Source organism: Adiantum capillus-veneris, chromosome 2, assembly GCF_014529385.1.
Source record: "Adiantum capillus-veneris isolate H3 chromosome 2, ASM1452938v2, whole genome shotgun sequence".
NCBI classification, from domain to species: Eukaryota; Viridiplantae; Streptophyta; class Polypodiopsida; order Polypodiales; family Pteridaceae; genus Adiantum; species Adiantum capillus-veneris.
The window spans coordinates 64,782,501-64,798,612 of NC_140932.1; positions in this window are offsets into that span (position 1 = coordinate 64,782,501).

A 16,112-nucleotide genomic window follows, 5' to 3' on the forward strand; every position below is an offset into this window, starting at 1 on the left:
CTTTGTTTCAAAAGCTATGCATATATTCGTCAAGAAAGGATAGTATCAAAACAACTATGTGAGTTCACCATTATATACTTACCTTTACCGAAAGTGAGCTCCTGCACAGAAGTTCTATTTAAGAAAATTGGTTTTTACTAATATCTGCAGTAGGTCGTATTGCATCCTTCTTTACCGACGCTCAAAAGTGGTATGCATCTATTCGTACTAGCCTTGAACACAAGATAAGTTAGTTCCGAGCTAATAAAGTTGGGTAAGTAGCCTTGAAATGATTCCCTGCTTCTGGTATTAAAGATCTCTAAAAAGAAAAAAATGGGTAGCATCTCCTTTGTAAAAGGGACCATATTTCAAGTTTCCAATCAATGCCATCTCTGATGAGACCCTCACATGAGGTTTAAGGCTCTAGCAACCAATACATATGTGTTATTTTCAAGTCAAAAAGTCATCATGCCAAATTCTGAAGCCTACAAACAATTCTCTTTATGATGCAGTAAACTAGGCATGTATGTTCAATCATGTAGGTAGGTCACATCATGCATAAAAACCAAGTAGTGACATCCTACACCATTTCTGGTTTAGAGGGGATACACACCAATAATCGAAATATGCCTCCTATGACTGAATATAGAGCTAAATGAGTAAACAAACCTTTTCCTTAACTTTCCGTTGAGACTTCTTATATTCTTCTATGACTGGATGTAGATCGAAAGAGTAACAAGAAAACCATTTTCATTCATTTTCAGCGGCACACAAATCATGCCAGCAATTTGCTTGTGTATTTGACATTTTTCCAAAACATAACAGTAGAACATCCTCCAAATGCATTATAAGACCAGAAAATGCATTAAAAAACTAAGTTTTACGACTATGCATACGATTTTGGTGGTCACTATCCCTTTATCCATAGAGGCCTTAGGCATATCTATATACATTAATTGAGTCAAATTTGTTAAATAGTTAATCATGGCCATCTATTTAGCAAACTTCCATTTCTACAATCTGATACGTCCTCATGTATCATTATGTACCATCAAAATAATCTAAACACAGACTGCATGCTTATGGTTATTATGCTCTATTAGATTCTCTACGACTATGCTACTTTGTCAAGTATATGAATTTTCAAGAAAAAGATCACATTACATATGTCAGATAAAAAATCCCAAGATTACTGAGTAGGTGCAAATGCACCTTCCTGTAGTTTGTTCATGCTCCTTTCGTCGAACATGTCGATGAATGCATAGGTGATGCTACTCTCATGTATACCCCAGTGTTTCCTTCGTTCCTTCTGCATGCTTTTGGTGTGTTTTGTGCCTGTCGATGGAGTCAATAAAAGTGCCCAGGGTTATGATCCATTGTATCCCACGAAGCTCGTTTGTTCCAATTTGCTTCAATGTTGTTGAACACCGATCAAGTGTGTGTGTGTGTGTGTGTGTGTGTGTGTGTGTGTGTGTGTGTACACTACAAAAGCTGAGTATCGCTCTGAGAGCATGGCAGTATACAAAGACAGGGCCGCACACGGTTACCCATGCGCAGCAGAAGCAAAGTGATGTGGGCGAAACATACGCTTGAAGATACCTGCGGATTTTCTGGGTATGGCCTGTGTGTGTGTGTGTGTGAGAGAGAGAGAGAGAGAGAGAGAGTGACTGAGAGAGAGAGAGAGAGAGAGAGAGAGAGAGAGAGAGAGAGAGAGAGAGAGAGAGAGAGAGAGAGAGAGAAAGAGCGAAAGCAAACGTGTGTACAACAATAAGAGCATGCGCAGGGAGTAGTACAGCATGGTGAGCCGGGATAGAAGAAGCCCAATATGCGCAACCCAAATCAGAAAACGGCCTGGCGAGTTTTGGGGCCAAGCAAGTAAGCTTTATGTTGGAGGATGAGATAGCTTCAAAACAATACAAGGATGCCAGCAATGAGATAGAAAGGTGGGGTAGCACCAAAAACTGCTAGGAAAAATAGAGAACAGTAAATGGGCTGCACATGCATGGCCAAATAAAGAGAAGAACAGCTCATATAGTTAAGTCACTAGGTGGTTGGTGTGCATGTGTACCCACCTCCAACTGGTACTCCGATTATGGACCTAAATACGTAATGATTCCGTGAAAAAGTCTCCAAGACGGGAAAGGTCCATTCTCTACAGATAGAGACACTCAAAGGGTGCGAGAGACTCTGCACATATTTGTAACAATCTTTCCTCGAGTGAGTGGGTGCTTGGAAATTTACTGACTTTGGGTGTGTACTGCACACCATTGAGAAGGCCGGGTAACACCAGGATGTATCACCAAGCCAAGGGATCCGACAAGGTCTTCCAGAATGCCGTCATGGCGTAGATATAGGAATCGACACTATCAGCTCGTATAGTAAGCCAAAGGTCGTGACTGGATAAGGGAGGAAATAGAGAATAAAATCTATATTTAACAAGCAAGGGTGTGTGTGGATGTGGTATACATCTGGTAGAGATTTGGTACCATGAGCAAATATAGGTGGTCTTCTCTAGCGGCTCGGTGCACCTTTTCTAGAGAGTAGCAGCTCTAGGTTAGCACACCAAAGAGGGAAGCTGTTAGCCAAGGGTTAGCCAACGACTTGTCAGCTAGATAAGTGTGTGTATGTGTGTGTGTGTGTGTGTGTGTGTGTGTGTGTGTGTGTGTGTGTTATTGATGAGGTGGATTCAAAACCTGTGGTCTTCTCTAGAGACTCAATGAAACTTTTCTAGAGAATAGCAACTCTAGATTAGCACACGAGAAGGGGAGCTGTTAGCCAAGGGTTAGCCAAAAACTTGCCAGCTAGATAACTGTGTGTGTTTGGCCCTCCCCCATCCCAGAGGAGAGATCCACTTGGTGGAGGATGGTCCACGAAGTGGACCAATCCCCCACCAATTGTAGTAATTGATTCCTAAAAGTTTCCATATTTTATAGCTCAGTCACTTGTACTATGTTAACAAGATTTAAATGTGAGATTACTCATTTGTAATGTGTTTGAACCGAACTTAGATGTAAGTCCACCCAATTGTTGTATGATAAAGGGGTCCTCCAAGGAGGAGAGTAAGGTATTATGAAATCTACATACCTGATGTCTCATGATTTCGATGATGTCACTCCAAATTTGTGGAATATGTCGTGATGTTGGTTACTGTACAATACTCCGATCCTGCAAGATAACTTGAAAATCCACACTTGCTCGAGGGTGGTCAATGCTTACAGTATATGGATTATATGTAAACATGTAGATGCTTGACCAATTTAGGAGCTGAGAGCCCTGACGCATCCCTTTGGATTGGGTGGATCAAGCTAATTATAATGTAACTTGTATTAAAGAGTACGCAATCCAATTTCGAGGGTATAAATACCCATATCCTGACAAAAATTGTTTGATTGAAGTCAAGATAAATTGGAGTATCTATATTATTAACTGATATATTATCTAATCCCAATTGCTAAGTATGGCACTAGTCCGACCAAAGACTAGTAGGGAAAATGTGTGTGTGTGTGTGTGTGTGTGTGTGTGTGTGTGTGTGTTTAAGTATGAAAATCCCCTCATACTTGAACCATACTTAGGCAATTGCATTAGATAATATATTTAAATAACAATATTTTAAAACAAAATGTCATAAATCATTTCATATACACCAATACAACATTCCGTATCTAATGGATAATACAATCATTTAGATCAAAAATCTGATCTTTGCTCATTACACTATAATATCTTAGTGTTGTATCTTATGTGCCCATCCTTTGGGATGAGCTTCCACTACATCTGTATGTAGAAGGATCCAGCTGGTACATTTGCTGGTACATTGGACGATCTTCCGTTACTGCTATAGCTTTCGTTGTAATCCCAAGGAAAGAATCTCTTACCTGTCACCATCCAAGAAACACAAGCCTGTCAGAACTGGCATCACTTGGGAAGACAGGTGTCAACGATTCCCTCCCCTTGTTATTGGTGTCAAAAATTACAGCAAAAACTAGCAACATAACATAGATCGAATATTTATACAAAAAGACTAAGCAATTTATTTCCGATATTGTTTACATCTTTTAATTCCAGAAAAAATCAGACAACATCCCCTTTGTAAATTGGATCAGTTCTCAAAAAGTCCAGTCTAATGCCATCTTCTCTGAGACCCCCACTTGAGGATTAAGGCACTTTTAACAATCATTGAATTAATTTCCAAGCAAATTACAACCGTTTGTTTCAAAAGCTATGCATTTATTCGTCAAGAAAGAATAGTACCAAAACAACTCTGTGAGTTTACCCTTATATACTTACCTTTACCGAAAGTGAGCTCCTGCACAGAAGTTCTTTAAGAAAATTGGTTTTTACTAATATCTGCAGTAGGTCGTATTGCATCCTTCTTTACCGATGCTCAAAAGTGGTATGCATTTGTTCTTACTAGACTTGAACACAAGATAAGTTAGTTCCGAGCTAATAAAGTTGGGTAAGTAGCCTTGAAATGATTCCCTGCTTCTGGTATTAAAGATCTCTAAAAAGAAAAAAATGGGTAGCATCTCCTTTGTAAAACGGACCATATTTCAAGTTTCCAATCAATGCCATCTCTGATGAGACCCTCACATGAGGTTTAAGGCTCTAGCAACCAATACATATGTGTTATTTTCAAGTCAAAAAGTCATCATGCCAAATTCTGAAGCCTACAAACAATTCTCTTTATGATGCAGTAAACTAGGCATGTATGTTCAATCATGTAGGTAGGTCACATCATGCATAAAAACCAAGTAGTGGCATCCTGTACCATTTCTGGTTCAGAGGGGATACACACCAATAATCGAAATATGCCTCGTATGATTGAATATAGAGCCAAATGAGTAAACAAAGCTTTTCTTAACTTTCCGCTGAGACTTCTTATATTCTTCTATGATTGAATGTAGATTGAAAGAGTAACAAGAAAACCATTTTAATTAATTTTCAGTGGCACACGAATCATGCCAGCAATTTTCTTGTGTATTTGACATTTTTCCAAAACATAACAGTAGAACATCCTCCAAATGCATTATAAGACCAGAAAATGCGTTAAAAAACTAAAATTGTCAAATATATGAATTTTCAAGAAAAAGATCACATTACATATGTCAGATAAAAAATCCCAAGATTACTGAGTCATGCTGCTTCCGTCGAACATGTCGATGAATGCATAGGTGATGCTACTCTCATGTATACCCCAGTGTTTCCTTCGTTCCTTCTGCATGCTTTCGGTGTGTTTTGTGCCTGTCGACAGACTCAATAAAAGTGCCCAGGGTTATGATCCATTGTATCCCAAGAAGCCCGTTTGTTCCAATTTTCTTTAATGTTGTTGAACTCCGATCAAGTGTGTGTGTGTGTGTGTACACTACAAAAGCTGAGTATCGCTCTGAGAGCATGGGAGCATACAAATAAGGGCCACACACGGTTACCCATGCGTAGCAGAAGAAAATTGATGTGGGCGAAACATACGCTTGAAGATACCTGCGGATTTTCTGGGTATGGTTTGTGTGTGTGTGTGTGTGTGTGTGAGAGAGAGAGAGAGAGAGAGAGAGAGAGAGAGAGAGAGAGAGAGAGAGAGAGAGAGAGAGAGAGAGAGAGAGAGAGAGAGAGAGAGAGAGAGAGCGCGAAAGAAAACGTGTGTACAACAATAAGAGCATGCGTAGGGAGTAGTACAACATGGTGAGCCGGGATAGAAGAAGCCTAATATGCGCAACCCGAATCAGAAAACGGCCTGGCGAGTTTTGGGGCTGAGCGAGTAAGCTTTATGTGGGAGGATGAGATAGCTTCAAAACAATACAAGGATGCCAGCAATGAGAGAGAAAGGTGGGGTAGCACCAAAAACTGCTAGGAAAAATAGAGAACAGTAAATGGGTTGCACATGCATGGCCAAATAAAGAGAAGAACAGCTCATATAGTTAAGTCACTAGGTGGTTGGTGTGCATGTGTACCCACCTCCAACTGGCACCCCGATTATGGACCTAAATACGTAATGATTCCGTGAAAAAGTCTCCAAGACGGGAAAGGTCCATTCTCTACAGATAGAGACACTCAAAGAGTGCGAGAGACTCTGCACATATTTGTAACAATCTTTCCTCGAGTGAGTGGGTGCTCGGAAATTTATTAACTTTGGGTGTGTACTGCACACCATTGAGAAGGCCGAGTAACACCAGGATGTATCACCAAGCCAAGGGATCCGACAAGGTCTTCCAGAATGCCGTTATGGCGTAGATATAGGAATCCAAACTATGAGCTCGTATAGTAAGCCAAAGGTCGTGACTGGATAAGGGAGGAAATAGAGAATAAAATCTATATTTAACAAGCAAGGGTGTGTGTGGATGTGGTATACATCTGGTAGAGATTTGGTACCATGAGCAAATATAGGTGGTCTTCTCTAGCGGCTTGGTGCACCTTTTCTAAAGAGTAGCAGCTCTAGGTTAGCACACCAAAGAGGGAAGCTGTCAGCCACGGGTTAGCCAACGACTTGTGAGCTAGATAAGTGTGTGTATGTGTATGTGTGTGTGTGTGTGTGTGTGTGTGTGTTATTGATGAGGTGGATTCAAAACCTGTGGTCTTCTCTAGAGACTCAATGAAACTTTTCTAGAGAATAGCAACTCTAGATTAGCACACCAAAAGGGGAGCTGTCAGCCAAGGGTTAACCAAAAACTTGCCAGCTAGATAAGTGTGTGTGTGTGTGTGTGTGTGTGTGTGTGAGAGAGAGAGAGAGAGAGAGAGAGAGAGAGAGAGAGAGATATCAATGTGTGTGTGTGTGTATGTGTGTCTGTGTGTGTGTGTGTGTGTGTGTGTGTGTGAGAGAGAGAGAGAGAGAGAGAGAGAGAGAGAGATCAATGATTAAATGCAAGGAATGTGTCACAATGCAGTTGAGCTTGCGTGAAGAGAAAAAGAAAGAACGCGTGCATGCTTGCGTTTTATGAGCCCAGGCCCCAGGGCTGCTGCCTGCATGAGAGAACGTATGGCTGCCGGCTCTTAGAATGCGGGAGTCCTAGTCAGCAAGTGGATTGGTACTGCCACGAGAGCACACGGTCTTGCCAGCTGGGATTTTTTCACGCCGTCAATAAACAATGTTTCCAACGTGGTGCCACCTGGAAACTCAAATGCTTTCGTCTATATACGCAATGTGTGTACCTTTTGAAGCAGACCAGCACTGGCCCTTTGAAAGCCAACTTATCCAATAGGAGAGCTAAGACATGCCCTCTTCTTTTAAGTGGTCGAACAAAATCTTACCGACAAAAACACCCATGTACATTGTACACTCACAAAAAGTCACAATTCACGACCTTTTGGATTTGAATCTCTCAAGGATCTACCAAATTACCAATGTTTTTTTTGCCACCCGCGTTGTAGACAACATTTTCATGAAAGGATTATGTGTGAAAGTCGACGACACGGAAGCGTAGAGACCAAGGAGAGTGAGCACGAGAGAGAGAGAGAGAGAGAGAGAGAGAGAGAGAGAGAGAGAGAGAGAGAGAGAGAGAGAGAGAGAGAGAGAGAGAGATAGTCTCCTGGACCAATCAACCTTGGCAATGAATACATGAATGTGTTTACAGTGGAGGCAAGGGGTTGCTTATATAGAAACCTCATTAAATTGCCCTACCTAGACTTTGACAAATAAGTAAAATAAGTACCTAAAAGCCAAAACAAATAATGGGATCACATCGTGCAGATCACTTGAGATGCGAAAAATCTAATATCCTCTCTACAACTCATAATGAAAATCCAAATTAATTATACGGAGCACTCTTTGCCCCTCTCTGCCACTCACAAGCCTCTCTTAGGTTGAAGGGAGTGCCGACACTGACCTCCATGTGACTAGAAGGCGGGAGTCCATGCCAGTGTAGTCATCACCACACCATCATCCTCTTTATTGTCCTCCCCTAAGTCACTATCACCGCTTTTCTCCTCTTGCTTGCTTTTACCTTTGTTCTTTGTAGAATCTTTGTCTTTGCCTTTGGATCTGCAAATATCCTTGGCCAAATGACCACGTTTTCCACAATTGTAACAACGGTTCTTTGTCCTCTTTCTGGAATTCAAAGCAGCAAGGGCTCCCCCATGTGCTTCCCTATCTGTCTTCTCAACATAGCTTCCTCCTCAATGAGAGAAGAGCTCAAATCATCAAACTCCAGCTTTTCCTTCGTGACTTGAAGTCGAAGTGTCCTAGACACTGTTTCATACTCCTTGGGCAACTTCATGAGAACCAAAGCAGCTAATTGTGAGTACTTGCCAATGCACTTTTCATAGCCGATAGTTGATCATGAATAACTTTAGCCTTCATAAGAAATGATTGCATGGAACTTCCTCATGGAAACTTGATGGCAAATAATTGTCTAAGAAGGGTTACTGCTCGCATCGTAGAATCCCGATCAAAATTCTGACGAGCTTGAACCACATATCTTTGCCAGTCTATAAAGTCTGAATAGCTAGAGAAAGGTCCTTTGTAAGAGATTACACAATGGCAGACATTGCCTTCGCATTAGCCGCATCCCAATCGACACACGATTTTAGATATTCGTCATCTTGAAGGCAGGTGTACCTGTTGTGGATATCCCTCTTGGGACGAGGCTCCCAGCCGTCGACAACATCCGATAAGCCTTTCCGCGAGAACCAGAGTCGCATGATCAAATTCCAATGAGCATAGTTATTGCCATTCAATTTGTCAATGACGCTCAAGCAAGGGGGGGCCATGATGAAGGTGCAAAATCTGGTAATGTGATACCTTCTCGCACTCCAAAAGAATGGCCGCACAAAACAAGACTCAAAATCTCCAATCAGTTCCACTTTTCTGCAATTCCCAAGCCGCTCCGCAAAATTTGCTATTGCATGTTCGTCTCCCAAGTCACTTGACAAAGCTTCGTTCTATGTTGAACCTCTTTCACACCTCTCAAAGGGTGCCCACACAAGTCCCAAATACTTCTTGAAAAATTTTCCAATGAGGTGACCCCCAAAAAATCACTCTCCAACACACCTAGACAATCGATCGTGAGGGTTGACTTTACTGTCCAAAGGGCGCTCACAAACCCGTTTCAAAAACAACATTTCAAAATGCTAGAAAGAAGGGGAATCGTGCTGTCGCTCTCATCGGCAGTGGGTAGACCAGAGGGTCGTCGTCAAGTGCGGAATTTCAAAACGCTAGGAAGGAGGATGCCTGTTGGATGATTGCATTTTGTAATGAAAATGGCCTATGAACTTTGAGAATAGCGGAATTAAGAGAATTAGCGTGAGCATTTTCCTGAGACTACTTTGAGAACATAAAGGGTGAACTTAATTAGCGGTAGCAACATAACCATTATACTTAATTAAATTGGCACGAGCAATAGGCTTTTGCAAGAGAGAGAATTAGAGAACATAGACAACACTTGAGGACCGGATTTATGTGGAGCCGGTCCCCCCTCCAATAGGCTTTTGTATTATAGATTCTCCCATCAAGAGAGACTTGGTACAATACAATCTTTGTGTTCCTTGAGACCTAGGTGAGGCAATGAAGATGGAAAGATTCATGCATCACAAGCATAACATAAACTTTGTAAAAGCATTAACCATCCCCGGCCTCAGTCCCAAGGCATCAAACACCTTCAAAAGTGGAGAGAGCTAGCGCGAAATGAGGGTAGGGAAGAGGAAGAAGAATTATTTGTAGGAGAAAGAAATAGTTCCTCACTTATTATCACTCTTTTTGCTTAGCATAGAATAATGGCATATTAATGAAGATGAAGAAGATGGCAATCCCATAGCCAAGAGTGTTGGTGTAGGTTCTCAACTTATCAACCATCTTGGAGAAGAAGATGGAGCTCTTGCACTTTGCACCTCACACAAATGAGAGAGAGAGAGAGAGAGAGAGAGAGAGAGAGAGGGACAGTATACCACCCAAGCTAGCCCCCTCCTTACATTGGTCCACCCCCTCTTCTAACTCATGGTGGAAGCTCATTGGGACCCTTCAAGCCTAGCCAATCACATGCAGAGTGCATATCAAGCAAGCATGCTAGCCTTCGGACAAGTGTCCCCCTTTCCCTTTGAGAGAAATTAAATTAGCTAAATTATCATTAGATCCCTTGAGAGGCCAACCAATAGGCTTTAGGCACCTTACGAGGGCAACATGGAGAGGAAGGCTTGACATGTGTCCTTGTTGCCTCCTTGGACTAGGCTTTCCTTGTGTGAGGGTGTGCGTTTTCTCTCTCTTGCTCCTACTTGTAGGGCTCGCCCCGTCTTTGTAGGGATCCGTGTTGGCTTTTGGAACACCTTAAGCCCCTCATGCTTGGAGGAGGTTCCCTCGTCAAGCTTGTTGAGATGTAGAGCTCTGCACCTTGAGCTGGCATCCACTATGGGTCTTGGCCGCTTACGGCATTTACTCACTGGCGCGTTAGGTGACCGACACGGAGGATCTCTGCCAGTGATTCTACAGCTGGACTACACTTATAGTGCCACCCTAGTACGCTTCTAGCGAGTTCACACTTAGTGACCACATGTACATATGTGCTACTTTTCAGCTTTAGCACTTATTCATTTTGTACTCTCTTTTCTGTGAAGAAGAAGAAGAAGCTTTCCATCTCTGTGTGCTTTGTGCTTGTCTTGTGTAGCTCTCTTGCATCCTCATTCTTTACATGGTATCAGAGCCTGGTGCAGGCAAGAGAGGCTAAGAGAGCAAGAGCATCACAATCCCTTCGTTCGCAATCCACGACCAGATGCACAAGTTTCTGAACAATTTTTCGCACAAGTTTCTGAACAGGTTTCCAAAGTGCAGTATACAGAGATTTACTGTACAAGTACAGTGGTTGTATGTACGCTTGATTATGGATACTCGTTGAGTGTAGAAAGCGTTAGAGGTACCACAATAGCAGGTTCAGCAGATTTGCAGGTTTTTGCAGATTGCAGCTATTTTGTCTTAGTGCTTCAAGATGTCTGACGGTTTCAGTCAGATTGTTATTGAGAAGCTTGAGAAAAATAACTACCCTGCATGGAAGTTCAGAATAATAAATTTCCTAAAAGGAAAAGGTTATTGGGACTATGTAGAAGGAGACAATGAAAAGGAACCAGAGATTCCCGAGGCAAATGCTACAGCAGAACAAAGGAAAGCTTTGAGGGACTGGCAACAAGGCCAGAGCAAAGTGATGTATTGGCTTTCTATGAGCATCACAGATGGCATGATGGGCTATCTACAGGATGCTGAAACCCCCGCCATTGCATGGAGAATCTTAGGCAGAGTGTTCGAGGTGAACACCAAGGCCAGAAAGCTTCAACTAAAGTCGGAGCTAAATCAGGTTAAGAGGAACAACCTCTCAATCAATGATTATGTCTTGAAGATCAAGAGTATCATTGAGGCTCTTGGATCTATTAAAGTCTCAGTGGAAGACGATGACATTGTCCGTGCATGCTTGGATGGTTTAGGAGATGAGTATGTACATCATTAGGAAAAATATGGACTCTCCTTGGGCCTTTTTGATTAGTGAAGGCTTAAGGGAGAACCAATGAGAAGGCTCTTGGGATATCACCTAGAGGGGGAGGAATGGTAGGGGTGCAGCCTAATTGTCTCCCTCTTCAATGCTTGGTTCTTAGAGAGAGGTGGGAGGTAGGCTTGGGGGGGGGGGGGGGGGGGGGGGGGTAAATAGGAGGAGAGAGGTGTCATAAAAGAGGGAGGGACCCCTCAAAAAAAAACGCGCATGCTTAAAAACCCAAAAAATTGAAAATTTTTCAAAAGTTCCAAAGTTGACCCATTTGCCTCCAAAACTGCCTCAAAACATAAACTAACTTTAAAAAGTCAAATTTTTCCCCCAAAATCCACTTTTCTCTCTCTCCCTCATTACTTTTCTCTCCCACACTCTCCCTCCTCCCATTCTCTCTCTACAGTCAAGGCAGCCATAGCCAAAAGCTTTCCACCACTCTCTTCCTCTCTCTCCATAGCTCCCCACAGCTCCACTATCCTCTGTACCTCTCTACCTCTCACTCCTCTCTTTCTCTATCTCCACTGTCAAAGCCACCATAGCCGCCATAGGCAGCTCACCTCACCCTCCCCTCAGCTCCTCATTCTCTCTCCACAGTACTCAACTCTTTCAAATCCCTTCCTAAGCCCAACTTCCCAAGAATGTCCACGCATAGACGGCCCAAACCAGAGATAGAGGAGATTGTGTTGCACAACACAAAAGACTCAGAGGGGGTATGGATCCCACAAGTGTTCAAGAAGGGTGCATGGATCTACATGCAACCATCACGTGCTGGACCTCATCGCGTACGGTGTCGAGGCGTATTGGAACGTCATTGGAAGGGCCGGCTATTGACATTCAAAGAAACAAAGTCCGGAATGGTGGCCATCGTGCAACACGTCTACAGTGCAGCTGAGCTCCACCTCAAGAGAGCTTCTACTCAATTTGCACCTCATTGTAAGTTTTCATGGTTTAGCTATCCCATGCATATGTCATGTTTACGTTTATGTGATCATTATGTTTAACTAAGGACATTTGTAAAAATGTTTTTCCATCCAGCTTAGATGAGGAGCAGCCGCTTGAGTGCCTCTCAGGCACGTTCATGGTTGTGCATGCTCACATTGGGGAGCTTATGTTTCCTAATGTTTCATTGAAAAAACTTACCGAGCATCGAATATTCATGTACTCCCACAAGTACGTGGTGCCGAAGTCAAGCCAAAGCTATGGTAGGTTAGAAGCCGTGGAGACACCCTCATTGTAGAGTGCAGAATGGCCAACTCCAGACCATTGGGCTTTGATTTCTTTCAAGCGCAAGGTGCTGCAAGATTTCCAAGGGTCCCTAAAGTTTGGTAAGGCAACCAGATTGGTGGGTCTCAGTTGGCATTGTCCCATTCATTTGTTTGTGCATGCATTCCGCTCTCTACCGATTGTAGAAACACCAACAATGTTTGTTTGCAAAGAAGTTGACATAGATGTAATGGACACCATTCTAGGTGTCAATTGGGGCTATGTTGACGGTTTGCATGATGGTGACCGTTATAAGTGCAATGTGTCCCTCACACAGCTTTGCCTTCGGTATTTGAAAGCAAGGTGCACCTTGTATGCATGGTTTAGCTATGAGAGGTGGATGCACAAATGTGGAAAATGGATACCCTTGCACCTGACAGCCGAAGAGATTCAATCCTTTGAAATTCGTGTCCGCATGCCCAATAACGAGGTGGAGGTGGTTGCAATGAATCCACATTGGACTCTTGCCAATCTTCGGGAACACTTTGTCATGATGGGATTCGAGGATGTCGGTAGTGCAAGTTTCAAACTAGAACAACGCAAGGTCTGCTTTGTGCTTCCTTAGCTACCTTTTCTTATTTTCTGTGGGTTTTTGTATTTTGATTGCCCATTTTTGGTTGTATAGATTGGAAGGCGGATGGAGGCCACTATGCTTGTTTACAAAGATTGGGCTACAGACGAAATCATCTTGTCTAAGTGAATTGGCTTGTAACTTTAATCGTTTATATATTGGATATTTTATTAAAGATTTTGAAAAGTTTTAAGGTGTTGTACTTGATTTTGTACTTGAGTTTTAAGGTGGTGTAAATTTATTTTTTAAATCCGTATTTTTTATTTTTTTCGAGATAGAATATGTCTATATAAGGAGGACCACCTCCTCATTTCACCATTTTCATCCCAGCATTGCAGAGAGACCTAGCATACCCAATCACGCAAAGAGAAGATATGGCTGCTACTAGTGCTTTAGATGCATTCCTTACTGAGGTTGGGCATGCAAATCGCCCTGAGCTTCAAGCATTTTTCATAACCCAACCCGATTTGGAAACCACCTTGACCCTCCACTCTCAATCTCTTGAGCACATTACTTCATACATTTCCACGTGCATGGGGAGATTCATTGTTGAGTTACCAAACCGACCAGGGAAATGGGTCCCTGAAGGCCTTCTCCACCACATCTACCAAGGGGACAGGCCATTTCATCAGCGGCTTGCACGCTTTGCCACCATAGCACAACCCGTCGGACAATATGTGCGGCTTGAAGCTGATGATGTGCGAGCAATGCGTAAGGGAAGGATCGGAAACACTTTTTTCTCTGTTCAGGCCACAATGATCTTCCTCCTTCACGAGTGCCCAGCAGGCCCTGACGTAGTGCTACCTCACTTGCAGATCGGCGGGGTATTGGCTGATGTGAAGGACCCCAAGCCCGCGGCCATTGACTCATCCGCAGAGGAGAGGACGCTTGCCTTGACCTACCCTGTAGGGATTCAAGGCCTCTCCATCAGTCGGTTCATCCTCGGGACCGCCAGAAGGAACCACCACTCTGGATGCCATCCCTGAGGTAGAGATTACCCGCTTCTCCTCCATTGTGGTGGGTGGGGAGGAGTTTGTGTTTATGCACGATCTGGAGAAATCCTTTGAGCTTTGCATGGATGAGTGTTTCGCCATCCTCGATGCCCATGGAAAGTTTGAGCTTGATACCACCACCTCCCATGACGATGATCTCCTACTGCCCATGGGGAATACTTTGGCGGACACAGTGGCGATCGCACAAGCCGAGGTGGTAGCGGTCGAGCAGGCCAAGGTCTCTGAGGAGGAGTTTGTGGCCGTGCAAGCCATGTGTTTGGCTAAACGCGCAAGAGTGGATTCACCACCACCTGCTGCAACACCTGTTTTGCTTGATCCAAAGGGGAAGTCAAGCGTGGATCTTTACTTGCACCCGGATGCCGATGAGGAGGATCGTAGACAAGAGGTATAGATGCTCACTTACATTTGATTGTTACAAATGATTTTGTTAATGTTATATCATAATTCTGTGCCATATCTCAGATAACCTATGTTCTGTAGGATGTTCTGGAGGTTGACGCCTGGGCGCAACGGTCAGGGGGGAGGAGGACGCTGTTCGGACCTCAAGCGGCACTTGCTCACTACTTTGGCACACTTCCCACTGGTGTCGTGCTGTTTGTCCATGCCGACTACTCTCCCAATGGTCACTACAACATTTTTGCTCTCCATTCACTCTCCAAGGCGTTGTGTTTAACAACACTTGACCAAACGGCCAACCTTGTAGTCCTTGTAAAGAAAGATTTTGCAATATCCACTTTCGGTGTAAACTTTCGTGGGCGCCTTATTGCCCATGTCGGCATGAACCAAGCTGTAGGGGTTAATGACACCCAAGAGATCACAACCACTTTACTTAATAGGGAGCCGCCCCAAAAGGCCAAGCGCTAGAAAATTATAATTAGAAAGATCCTAAAGCAAAAGCCGGATATCATGTAAAGCATTGATTTCTTTAATGAAACTACTTTTTGCTGTCTATGACTCTCTTTCTTGCAAGGTTTTGAATTTCTTATATGTTGGGCTTCCATTGTGTATGAGAAGCACCATAATTTTTAATATGACTACTAAAGGGTTTGGCAGGCATTAAAATTTAAAAAATGTATACTTTGTTATTTCTAGGCTTCCAAAGTTATGTATGTGCCTAGTAAAGGGCTTGGAAGTGCCTAAACAATGATGCCACAAGGGCGCGCATTAGGGCTTTCCATCAGCAGATGAAGTGTGCAAATGCGCACCCTTGTGGCAGATGAATTTGGACACATCTAAGAGCATACCCAAGTACAAAACAGAGTTTCAAGGCATTAATACCCAGTTGCAAAAGAGAAACACATGGATACCCAGTTCCAAAACTGATGGATGGGCCATTTGCGCGCCCTTGTGGCCAGGCCTTTTTTTGCCCCTTATAGGCCAATCTACCCCCTAGGGTACTTAAAAAGCACAAATTTATTGCAATGGATTGGTTTTGCATCAATATTTTATATGGATCCTTATGGACACCTTTTTTTTGGTCATTTCAAGCTTTGAATTCCTTATAGGATATCAAAACAAATAACATATTGGGAAACCAAGTGTCCAATGTAATTTGACTTTTTGGTGCAAGGGTGTAGTAGGTAGAATTAAAGCAAGTGATAGTTTGCTGGAAACTTCATTTCATAATTGATTTGAGCTTTTCTAGTGTCCTTGAGTGTGAACATATACTGGAATTGCCATAAAAAGGTTGCATTTAAATGAATGCTGCAAAACCAATCCATTGCAATAAATTTGTGCTTTTTAAGTACCCTAGGGGGTAGATTGGCCTATAAGGGGCAAAAAAATGCTTGGCCACAAGGGCACGCAAATGGCCCATCCAAAACTGATGGATGGGCCATT